Source organism: Benincasa hispida, chromosome 9, assembly GCF_027475165.1.
Source record: "Benincasa hispida cultivar pf3 chromosome 9, pf3_genome.v1.1, whole genome shotgun sequence".
In the NCBI taxonomy this organism is placed as follows: domain Eukaryota; kingdom Viridiplantae; phylum Streptophyta; class Magnoliopsida; order Cucurbitales; family Cucurbitaceae; genus Benincasa; species Benincasa hispida.
Window position 1 is genome coordinate 42,636,653 of NC_143486.1, and position 13,243 is coordinate 42,649,895.

At 40.2% G+C, this 13,243-nt stretch overlaps 1 pseudogene; it reads left to right on the forward strand.

Annotated features, from left to right (window-relative positions):
- Positions 1–2,817: 2,817 nt before the first annotated feature.
- On the forward strand, positions 2,818–3,714 carry LOC120084707 (uncharacterized; annotated as a pseudogene).
- The last annotated feature ends 9,529 nt before the right edge of the window (positions 3,715–13,243 follow it).

The following is a 13,243-nucleotide window of genomic DNA, read 5'->3' on the forward strand; positions in this document are numbered from 1 at the left end:
TTCAAAACCATGTATCAGATGCTTGATTTTATAATTAATTGTCGTGATCATTTTCATTTCCATATTTCTATCTATTTTTGTTCCTCCATAAATCACTTTCTCCATGATGTTTTCTTAATCCCTAGGTGATTAATATGAATTAAGCAAGTAAATTAATTTGTGCTAAAGAAATAAGGATGTTTATCTAAAGCATGATAGACGGCATCTTCACCTGTGAGAGCAGAAGTGAAGATGCCATTCTGATCTGTCAAGAGAAGGTTAGAAGAATGCGTTAACTAAAGCAAGAAGTACTTCCAGAGATGGAAGCAACCTTGCATTCACTACCTTCATCCCTGTTTCACCACAGAGATGTGGGAAACGCGGCCGATCACCGAAAGGTGTACACCAAGGGAAAGTGGAACCGTACTTATATCTTTAACGTAATTAAGGAACTTTCGATGTTTATATTAATTATCCTTTCTCTTTCTTCTTCGCACATAAGCCTTGCCACCGTATAACACGAATTTTGTATAATCTTCACAGTCAGTCTCAACCTCGATATCTTGTATCATCATAGCTTAGGTTTATTTTATCGCACTTTACTTTTATCGCAATTTACTTTATTATCGCATTTTTATCGCTTATCTTTACTTTACTGCACAATTTACTTTATCGCATGTACAAACCACACTTTTATTAAATTGAAAAACCCTCGGTCGCATATATCACGAACGTAACACAATCAACCTAAAACAATCTCTGTGTTCGACCTCGGATCACTCCGAGATACTTGCGGTGAAATTATACTTGGTTTCAAAGCAAGGAAACTTTTGACAACGCATAGCATATTACAAGCATATCGTTAATAATGCATACATCTAGAAGTAGTATCACATATCATTGCAATCATCCATGCGTTGTATGACATAAGAAGATAAATTTTATGCGTTACAAGTTTATGGACTAATTTTATGTCAACAAGTGTCGAGGATTAGTTAACGGTTATTATTGAATATGTTTGTGATATTTTGCAGGACAGATCTTTTTGTACTGGTTGTTTATCGCAAAGAGCAGTCTGACAACTTATGAGCTCTTGAGTGATCCAAATATTCTAAGCGGACCCAGAGATCAGGTGTATTATTTGCGCAGAAGCACATCAGGGCCGAATTAAGTGGTGAAGAAGCATGGCTAATAATAACGAGGCACCTGAAGGGAATCAAAGGGGAAATTGGCCAGTGCAAGATTCCATATTTCTTGCTTCTGACCGCAACGTCCCAATGAGAGACTATGCTGCGCCGGATTTCTATAACTTCTCACCAGGAATTTCAAAACCAACAGTTGAGGAGAATGTAAGCTTTGAAATAAGACCGAGTATGCTACAGATGATTCAGAATGTGGGACAATTTGGAGGATTACAAGGAAAAGACCCACATGCGCATTTGACGAATTTTGTAGACATGTGCAGCGCATTCCCCATGCCTAGTGTGACTCAAGAAGAACTTAGGTTGTCTTTTCCCGAATACATTGTGAGATGAAGTAAAGAGGTGGGCTCAGTCGTTATAGCCAGATGAGATTAACGCGTGGGAACAGTTGGTTGACAGGTTCATGAACAGATTCTTCCCTCCAATCGTCAACGCAAGGAGATGGAGGGATGTGTTGAATTTTGAGCAAAAGGGTTATGAAACTTTGAGCACCGCCTAGGTGCGTTTCAAACAGTTAGTGAAGAGTTGTCCGCATATCGGGATTTCCGATAGCATTCTGATGGAAACTTTTTACAATGGCTTAGATCAATCAACGCAAGCAATTGTCGATGCCTCTGCAGCAGGAGGATTAATGGACAGATCATATATGGAAGCCAAAAGCATATTAGATCGCATTTCGCGACATTTTGATGAGTGGATTGATATCGGGTTTGAGGAAACTGGTTTGAAGCAAGGAAAGTGTCGATGTGTCAACTAATATAATGAGCACACTGATAGATCAAATGACCATGATGACCTCGCTCTTTCAGACGATGGCTAATCAAAAAAGAAATCTCTCTCAATGTTCAGCGCAAGTTAATGCGTTGACGCACGTGGTCGCAATGAACTGCATTCAATGTAGGGAGGGACATCCAGCAGAAGTCTGCTCGTGGAATCAACAGGTCGTATATTCTATCTATAATGAGTCATTTGGCAACATCTACAACCCTAGTTGGTGGGATCACCCAACTTTAAGTTGGGATGGGAATCACAACCAGGGGAGCCATAGTTTCCATCAGAACAGTTATCAAGGGGATCGAGGCAACCCTCCGGTCTTCATTAATCCGGACTATAGTCCAGGTAACTCTCAAAGTATACCACCCTATGACCAACTGTTATTATATGATACCTCTTGCAGTACCTCGTCTCTAGAGACTTCACTGAAGCATTATATCGAAAAGAGCGAGGCAATTAGACAATCGCATGCTAACTCCCTTAGAGGTTTGGAAGAGCAGATTGAACAACTTGCAATTAAGTTGAAAAATTAGGCGTCTGGTACGCTGCCTAGCAGTTCAGGAGCATCGAGGCCACAAGGTAAAGAGCAATGTCATGCAGTGACATTGAGGAGTGGTAAAACAACAGCCCCTATACCTCCAATACTAGATCCAACAATAAGACCAATGGATCTAATTGTCGATGATGACCAATCAACCAGTAGTGGAAAAATTACCAGTTTAGAAGTAAGTACACCTACAAAAGATGAAGCTCCTCAAGACTTGAATTCTAATCAACGAAACCTCCAGCTAACAAAACACAGTAAGAACAGGACCTCACCAAACAGCCAACTCAATAAGAAGTAAGGCGAGATCCTCTACCTTTCCCGTCCAGGCTGAAGAAGAAAGATGATAGCAAGCAATTCCAAAGGTTCCTAAACGTTCTCCGGCAACTACACATCATTATTCCCTTAATAGAAGCTCTGGAATAGATGCCGAGCTATGTAAAATTTCTCAAGGATATACTTGCTAACAAAAGAAAGATCAGGGAGAATGAAATAGTTGCGTTAACGTATGAATGTAGTGCACTGTTTCAAAAGAATATCCCTACAAAAATGAAGGACCCTGGGAGTTTTACATTGCCCTACTCAATAGGAAGGAAGAAGGTCGGGAACGCACTGTGCGATTTAAGGGCTACCATAAATCTAATGCCCTTATCAATCTTTAAAAAGTTGGATATCGGTAATGCAAGACCAACCACGATCACACTACAGTTGGCCGATAGATCGATAATGCATCCTGAGGGAAAGATAGAGGATGTACTCGTGCAAGTGGACAAGTTTATTTTCCCGGCAGACTTTATCATATTGGATTACGAATCTGACAGAGAAGTACCTATCATCTTGGGTCGCCCATTTCTCGCAACAGGGCGAGCGCTGATCAATGTGCAAAAAGGAGAACTCACCATCAGAGTTGACGATTAGGAAGTGAAGTTCAACGTTTTCAATGCGTTGAAGTACCCAAGTGATATGGATAATTGCCAATATATTGAGGAATTACGGAAAGAACCGTGGCACGAACCCCTAGAAGAATTGGAGGAAGAAGAATTTAGAATCAACGCAATATGGGAGGAAGATTGCACCGCAATTCAAGTTGAATCAAATTTTAAACCACTCAAGTTATCTGAACGAACTTCACAACTCACTAAACTATCTTTAGAAGAACCACCCATGCTAGAGTTAAAGTCGTTGCCTGTGCACCTCAAGTATGCTTACTTATGAGGTAACAACACGTTACCGATTATTATTTCTGCCTCGCTGAGTAAGGAAAAAGAAGAATCACTCATACAGATCTTGAGAAACAATGCAAAGGCTTTAGGATGGACCTTGGCAGACATTCGAGGAATCAATCCCTCGTATTGCATGTACAAGATTTTTCTAGAAGAAGGAAAGATAGGATCGATAGAAAGGCAACGTCGCTTGAACCCTGCTATGAGGGAGGTAGTGAAGAAGGAAATAGTGAAGTGGCTGGACGCAGGTGTCATCTACCCGATATCTGATAGCTGCTGGGTGAGCCCAATGCAGTGTGTTCCGAAAAAAGGGGGGATGACAATCATCACTAATGACAAGAACGAATTAATTCCCACAAGGACAACCACGGGGTCGAGAATCTGTATGGATTATCGCAAGTTAAATTTGGCCACTAAAAAGGACCACTTCCCACTCCTGTTCATTGATCAGATGTTAGAAAGACTTGCTGGAAATGAATTCTTTTGTTTCCTTGACGGCTATTTAGGGTACAACCAAATAGAAAATGCGCCAGAAGATCAAGACAAGACAACCTTCACGTGCCCATTTGGTACGTTTGCATTCTGTCCCATGCCGTTTGGACTCTGCAATGCGCCAGGTACTTTCCAACACTGTATGATGGCGATCTTTTCAGATTACTTGGAGGAGTCAGTCGAGGTATTCATGGATGATTTTTCAGTTTTCGGCAATAATTATGACTCCTGTTTAGCTAACCTTGAGAAAGTTTTGAAGAGATGTGTGGCAACGAATCTTGTTCTGAATTGGAAAAAATGGCACTTTATGGTTGAAGAAGGAATTGTACTAGGTCATAAAATCTCAAAGGCAGGGTTGGAAGTTGATAAGGCGAAAATCGACGCAATTTCCAAGCTACCTCCACCAGTAAACGTGAAAACACTTAGGAGTTTTCTGGGACACGCTGGGTTCTATCGAAGATTTATTCGCAACTTCTCCCAGATCGCAAGGCCCCTAAGTGCGTTCCTTGAAGCTGACCGTGAATATAATTTTGATAATGCGTGCATTGAAGCATTCAACACATTGAAAGATGCGCTCATCACCGCACCCATTTTGATTGCGTCGGATTGGACCTAACCATATGCGTTGATGTGTGATGCGAGCAGTTATGCAGTGGGCGCAATGTTGAGTCAGCGCAAGGACAAGGTATTTCATCCTATCCACTATGCGAGTAAAACGTTGAATGATGCTAGGAGAATTATACAACCACGAAGAAGGAAATGCTCGCAGTAGTATTTGCACTGGAGAAATTCCGACAGTACTTAAACAAATGTTGTGGTGTATACCGATCACTCTGTGATCAAATATCTGATGACAAAGAAGGATGCAAAACCGAGGCTGATACGGTGGGTGTTGCTCTTGCAAGAGTTTGACCTAGAAATCAAAGACCGGAAGGGCACCGAGAACCAAGTCGCTGATCATTTGTCAAGAATGTTGAATTGCGAGGTTCAAGGGAAAGAAAAAGATATTGAAGAAAGATTCCCCGATGAGCTGCTGATGTCAGTAGACATTAATGTTCCTTGGTATGCGGACATTGTGAACTTCATTGTTTGCGGTCAAATACCAGATGACTATACTTACCAGCAAAAGAAGAAGCTAAGACACGACGTCAAATATTTCTGGGGCGACCCATTCCTTTATCGACATGGACCTGATCACATTCTACGTCGATGCATTCCTGAACACGAAGTCAAGCACATTCTAGAGCTTTGTCATGAGTCCTCTTATGGAGGACATTTTAGGGGGCAGCAGACTGCCGCAAAGGTTTTACAGTGTGGCTATTTCTGGCCAACACTGTTTAAGGATGCCAATGCCCACGTTGTGCAATGCGACAGATGTCAGAGAACGGGGAATATGTCTAAAAGAAATGAAATGTCGTTGACGTCAATCTTAGATGTTGAGTTATTCGATGTTTGGGGAATCGATTTCATGGGCCCATTTCCACCATCAGAAGGTCATCATTATATCCTGATCGCGATTGATTACGTATCAAAATAGGTTAAGGCCATCGCATATGCCAATAATGATGCGACCACAGTGGCGAAGTTTCTGAAGAAGAATATTTTTACTCGATATGAGACACCACGGGCCTTAATCAGCGATAAGGGCTCTCACTTTATCAACCACATAATCACCAACCTGTTGACTAAATTTAACGTCAACCATAGAGTTGCAACCGCTTATCACCCACAGACTAATGGGCAGGTAGAGAGTTCTAACCGAGAGATCAAAACTATTTTGGAGAAGGTAGTCAATACCTCCAGGAAGGATTGGTCGCCCAAGCTTGATGAGGCACTGTGGGCATACAGGACTGCCTATAAAACACCAATTGGCATGTCCCCGTATGCCCTAGTCTTTGGAAAAGCTTGTCATCTGTCGCTCAAGTTGGAACCTAAGGCGATGTGGGCATGCAAGAAGCTAAAGTTTGATTTAGCAAGTACGGAGAAAGTTTGGAAGCGGCAACTGAACCAGCTGGTCGAATGGCAAAGGGACGCCTATGTAAATGCCAAGATCATAAGAAGAAAACCAAGAAGTGGCATGACGACTGCATAAATGACGGGACATTCGTCGAAGGTCAACAAGTATTATTATTTAATGCACGTTTGTGATTTTCCCAGGGAAGTTGAAGTCTCACTGGTCTGGGCCATTCCGAATCAAGACTATCTTTCCTTACCGCGCAGTGGAACTAACAACTGTAGATGGGAACAACGCGTTTAAAGCTAATGGTCAACGAATTAAGCCTTACTACGGATGTGACATAGATCGACACATGGATACCATTGACTAGGGCAAGCTGGATTAACCGCTTGCGGAGTAAGCAATTACAATAATTCTGAGAATCCCTTTCAATCAGCATCCCTAACTATGTTTACTTGTTTTCTTTACAGCTTTCTTTAACTGCTTTCTAAATTACGTTATTTACTGCTTCATAGAACTAGCCTTTAATGCTTTCTGTATTTACCTTCAATTTAAATCATTTGTGTATTTCCATGACATGTTTAAATTGTATGCATTAGTAGCGTTGTTCTTCAATTTTTGTGAAAACTGGATGAAACGATGAACACCGCAAAGTCTTTTCGACTTGCGTTTTTGATGAATTAAAAAGAAAATAATAAAAATTGGTATGTAACGCAATGATGGGTGCATTATGTGCTAGCAAGATACACCTTGCATCCATTACACCCAAACACATTGTGTTGAGGGGTGTGTTGCGTGCGTATGTGTTCTTTGCCCGTCCTTAGTGAAAAGGCACTATGTTAAGGTAGCGATGCGCTGGTAACAATACCATGCGCCCAATCCTCCAGAAATGCTTTGAATTAAGGGGTGTGCTGTGGGAATACATGCGTTGTTGCCCTTCCTCAGCAAAAATGTATTTGCATTAATGGAAGCACGGTGTTAATTTGTAATTGTGCACTCGTCTGAGTTCAATTCATTAGTTAACGAACTTCTTTGATTCTTTGTACAGGGCCAAAATTTTTGTATTGCGTTATTTGTAATTATTTGTATACTTAGTTAATTTTCAATACAACTAAGTAGCAATTCTCTCTGTGTGCCTGTGCTTCTTCTTTATCATCCTTTGTCAACTTTGCGATATTCTTAATCTTTCTTTTTACATTATTCATTGTGCTGCCATGATGTATGTTATGACATAAATTATACAATGATGCAAGAATAGAATGCAAGATGAATTGCCATAAACTTATAAAGACATAAAAATGCCATAAACTTGTTAACGTACAATATATTCTAATCTTATGCCATACAACGCATGGATGAATGATGTCTTTATTTTCTTTATGCGATACTACTTCTAGATATGCATTATAAATGAGAATCTTATAGTATACTATGCGTTGTCACAAGTTTCCTTACATTGGAATCAAGTATAATTCCACCGCAAGTTTCTCGGTGTAATCTGAGGTCGAACACAGGGACTGTTTGAGGTTATTGTTTTACATTTTTGATATATGTGACCAAGGGTTTTTCAATTTATAAAAAGGTTGTGTGTACATATATTTGAAAATGAGATAAAGTAAAGGTAAGTGATAAAAATGCGATAATAAAGTATTACGATAAAAGTAAAGTGCGATAAAATAAACCTAAGCTATGATGATACAAGATACAGGTTACATGATACAAGATACCGAGGTTGAGACTGACTGTGAAGAATATACAAAGATTGTGTTATGCGGTGGCAAGGCTTACGTGTGAAACAAAAGGAGAAAGGATAATTAATATAAACAGCACAAGTTTCTTAATTGTGTTAAAGATATAAGTACGGTTCCGCTTTTCCTTGGCGTACACCTCTCGGTGATCAGTCGAATTTCCCGCATCTCTGTGGTGAAACAGGGACGAACGTAATGAACGCAAGGTTACTTCCATCTCTAGAAGTACTTCTTGCTTTAGTTAACGCATTCTTCTAACATTCTCTCGACAGATCAGAATGGCATCTTTACTTCTGCTCTCACAGGTGAAGATGTCGTCTAGCATGCTTTAGCTAAACATATTTATTTCTTTAACATAGGTTAAGTTACTTGTTTAATTCATATTAATCACCAAGGGATTAAGAAAACATCGTGAAGAAAGCGATTAATGGAGGAACAGAAATAGACAGAAATGTGGAAATGAGAATGATCATGACAATTAACTATAAAATCAAACGTCTGATACATGGTTGTGAATGATTTAGACTAAGAAGATGAAATACAATTGATGAATAAGAGTTAGAAACAGATACAGAAGAGTGCCAATGTCTTGACACCGATCTGGATGGAGAGATTGCTTGTCGGCGTAGATGGAGTAAATGGAAGGATGAGCTTCCCTCTCAGAGTTGCTCAACCGGTAGAGTTGATCTAGGTACAAAGCTTCACGGCGGGGATTTGGAATGATTCGGCCTGAGACTCACCTCTCGGCCTTGTCTCTTTTCTTCCCGAATCTTCTCTGATCAGTACTCAGATCAGCCTCTTTCTAAATAGCCTCGTATCAATTATCCCTCGTATCAAGTATATCTTTCAGTGAATTCTTTGAGGGTATTTATAGGTGAAAGCTTTGACTCTCTGACTTATGGTCCCCACTTTATTGTTATGGAAATTCCGAGAATGGTCGAATAAATATTTCTTCTGTTATGCAATCAGTCCATCGAAAATGCACAACGGTTAGTTGTACAAGTGTCAAAATCTCCGTGATTGTGTTGCTCATTTGCATCTTTCGATCGTGTGCTCGCATGATATGTTGTTTTTATTACCGCATGCAGTTGAAGTTTAGCTCTGGATCGATTGTCGCATGCGCCATCATTGCGTTGATTGTCTATTCATTCCTGAATGATGGGCGCAATGCAACGTAGATGCGTTAATCTTTTTCTCTTGAGCCATGAACGCATACGGTGACTGGATATCCTGCAAAACAGACTTGAAATATCCTTTTCTACCATCGCAATGGTGTTAATGGGTGTATTGATGACAATTTATAATTATTGTATTTCTTAGCCAATTTTCATACAATTGACGCAACTTGACTCTCTTTTATCCTTTGTCAGATAAAAGGAAAAATGTTTTCTTAAATTTAGTAGTTATTGTGAGAATTGCTATTCTCGTAAACTCACTCACGATTTGTTGTCAAGTGAATAGGATTTACTAAACGATAGCTGAAGAGAGACTAAAAGATCGTGGTGTGACACTACACGATAGTTCACGTATAGTGTCACTCAGTTGGTCGTAGCTAAACGATCGCGGAGCATTTGCTATACGATCACGGAGCATTTGTTAAACGATTGGGCATTTGTCTATATGATAGACTTTTGTTAGCTCCCACTTGCTCAATCGTTTACAAGATTGTTATTCCTCTGATCTCTTCCTCTAACCAAGTTCACACAGAGCCCACACTTCTGCATTCTCACACCGAGAATACCAAGGTAGCCATTATGGTGGTGTCTTACTCAACTCGACTAAGGTCGAGGTTTTTGGAGACCGTTCGTTGGGTTTGTGACCTTAGAGATCGTTGAGTTCATGTTCGCTGTGATTGTGCTATGTTGCGGTCGCCGTGTTCGAGCGTTCGTGTGTTGCAGTTTTGGAGATTGAATGAGCATTCGTGATTGAGGGAGTTTGAAGATGAGTCTTCAAAGGTATTTAATCTTTCCCTTGATTTTTTAGTAAAGCATGTTATAATTTCGTATTGTGCATGACCTGTAAGTTTCCGTTTCTTGATTGTAATCATGTATGTTCAAATACGAATGAAATTTGGAACGATCATTTCGCTGCTCATGGAAATCCTCATGTCTGATTTCCTTCAGTTCCCTCGAAAAGTGTTTCTAAAACACATTTTGAGCTATGGAGAGGCCGTAAAGGTAGTTTACACCACTTCAGGATTTGGAGGGTATCTGGCCCATGTGCTTATGACTAACCTGAAGAAGATGGAACCACGTTCAAAAGTTTACCTCTTTGTAGGCTACCCCAGGGAAACGAGGGGTGGATACTTCTATGATCCGAGTGAGAATAAACTATTTGTTTCTACAAATGTTATCTTCTTGGAAGAAGACCACATCAGGGATCATAAGCCACGAAGTAAGGTAGTTTTATGTGAGACTTCTAGTGAGACTGAGACTATTGAGGGTTCAACAAGAGTTGTTAAACAGACTGACAAATCAACAAGAGTTGTTGAGGTCAGTTCATCTAGCCAACTAGCTTAAGAGTTGAGACTGTCTCGACCTAGTGGGAGGGTTATGAACCCACCAGAACGCTACATGGGTTTGGCTGAAGCCCAAAACGTCATTTCTAATGATGGAGTCGAGAATCCATTGTTTTTTAAGCAAGCAATGGAGGTGTAGATTTATGTGAGATTTCTAATGATGAGTTGATTAAGGCCATGAACCAGGAAAGTGAGTCTATGTACTTCAATAAAGTCTGGGAACTTGTGGATCAACCTGATGGGGTAAAACCTATAGGGTGTAAGTTGATCTACAAGAGAAAACGAGGTGTAGATGGAAAGGTGCAAACCTTTAAGGCTAGACTCGTGGCAAAGGGTTATACCCAGATCGAGTGGACTATGAGGAAACTTTCTCACCTGTTGTCAAGCTGAAGTCTATCAGGATACTCCTGTTCATAACCACATTTTATGATTATGAGATATGACAAATGGACGTCAAGACTACCTTTTTTAATGGTAATCTTTAGGAGACTATCTATATGGCTCAACCAGAAGGGTTCATAGTTCCAAATCAAGAGCAAAGAGTTTGCAAGCTTAATAGATCCATTTATGGGCTGAAACAAGTGTCTAGATCATGGAACATTAGATTTGACAGTGTGGTCAAATCGTTTGGCTTTGATCAGAACGTTGATGAGCCTTGTGTTTACAAGAAGATCATCAACAGCTCAATAGCTTTTCTGATAATGTATGTGGATGATATCTTACTCATTCGTAATGATGTAGGATTTCTGACTGACATTAAAAAGTGGTTATCCGCCCAATTCCAAATGAAAGATTTGGGTGAGGCGCAATATGTTCTAAGGATCCATATCATTTGGGATCATAAGAACAAGAGGTTAGCCTTGTCTCAGACATCATACATTGATCAAATGTTGATCCAGTATAGGATGCAGGATTTCAAGAGAGGTTTATTACCCTTCAGGCATGGAATCGTATTGTCTAAGGATCAATGTCCTAAGATGCCTCAAGAGGTTGAGGAGATGAGACAGATTTCCTATGCTTTAGCTATTGAAAGCTTAATGTATGCAATGTTTTGTACCAGACCCAAAATTTGCTATGCAATAGGGATTGTCAGTCGTTATCAGTCCAATCCAGGATTAGACCACTAGACGGCGGTCGAAACGATCTTCAAGGATCTTCGGAGAACGAGGGACTACATGCTCGTGTATGGAGATAAGGTTTTGATCCTTACAGGATACACAGACTCTGACTTTCAGACTGATAGAGATTCTCGTAAATTGACATCGAGGTCAGTGTTCACTCTGAATGAAGGGGTTGTAGTGTGGCGAAGCATCAAACAAGGATGCATCGCAGACTCCACTATGAAAGCCGAATACATAGCCACTTGTGAAGCAGCTAACGAGGCTGTTTCGCTGAGGAAATTCCTTACAGATTTGGAAGTTATTTCAAATATGGATTTATCGATCACTCTCTATTGTGAGAATAGCAGAGCTGTGGCAAATCGAAGGAATCTCGGAGTCATCGTAGAGGCAAGCATATCGAACAGAAATACCACTTGATCAGGAAAATTGTGCATTGTGGTGATGTGATAGTCACGAAGATCGCATCGGAGCACAACGTTGTTGATCCGCTTACAAAGGCTCTCAAGGCTAAAGTGTTCGAGGGTCATCTAGAGAGTCTGGGTCTACGAGACATGCGACATCTTGTCTAGGACAAGTGGGAGATGATACTGGGGTATAGAGTATGTCCTAGTTTATTGTATATTGTACTTGTATTTATCATGTATTGTATATTAGTCTCTTGAGGCATTAGGATAAGTGGGAGATTATTGGGATTGGTGTCCTAATTCTCCTGGAGTCTTGTAGTTTGTAAACTATACACATTGTTATTAATAAAATAAGAGTTATTTTATTTTGTATTTACTCATATCCAATAAACAAAGCTCCATGGTTATTGTATGTAAACTTCAGCGTGTATATGAGATATACAAGTGGATCTTGCCTTAAGTGATAACCTAATGGTAGATCCTGATCACTCATGTGGAGACATGTGGGCGGGGATGTCCTATACAAAGAGTTTGTATAAGACCGGACCACGAGATGACTAGTCTTTTTATATAATGCCATTGATACTTGAGACTTACATCTCACCTAAATGACCATAGGTAACATGACCTTAATCTTGAGTGTTTTGGGAACTTCTGCCTTTAAGGGCGGTCTTTTGATTAGTATGGGTGAGACTGGCCAGATTGCCAACTCAACAAGCCTACCTTTTTGGAAATTTGTCTGATTTGAGAGCTGGGAACTCAGTTACACAAGATGGAAATTACTCCTTCCCCAAAGTAGGGTAAGTAGATAGATTGCTCCCTTAATGGTTGATTCTGAGTCTTGAACATAGTGGCCACGGCTTCTCTTTGGAAGAGAGGACTCAGTCATAGTAAGACTATGACTTATGTTCATTAGAAGGATCAATGGTACTTAAGGAGTTAGATGTAACTACAGGGGCATAACGGTAAATTGACCCAATTGTACTTACGAGCGATCTGTGAAGGGTTATTGCACTGTTGATTGGTTGATATGGATACAAAATATATCTGTAGTAAGGAGAGTGCAGTTGTCGATCTTTAGTGGAGTGTCTGGCAGTTCACGGTTGGTGGATCCTGTGACTAAAGAGTTTAGTCAGTTATTCACGTACCACCGGAGCTTCAAGCTACAGGTCCATAAGGTCCCCTTGGTAGCTCAATGGATTCAAGTTAAGAATCAGTTCTTGGTGTTGCTTTTGAAATGTTCAAACATACAAGATGAAATTCGATTGTATATGATATAAT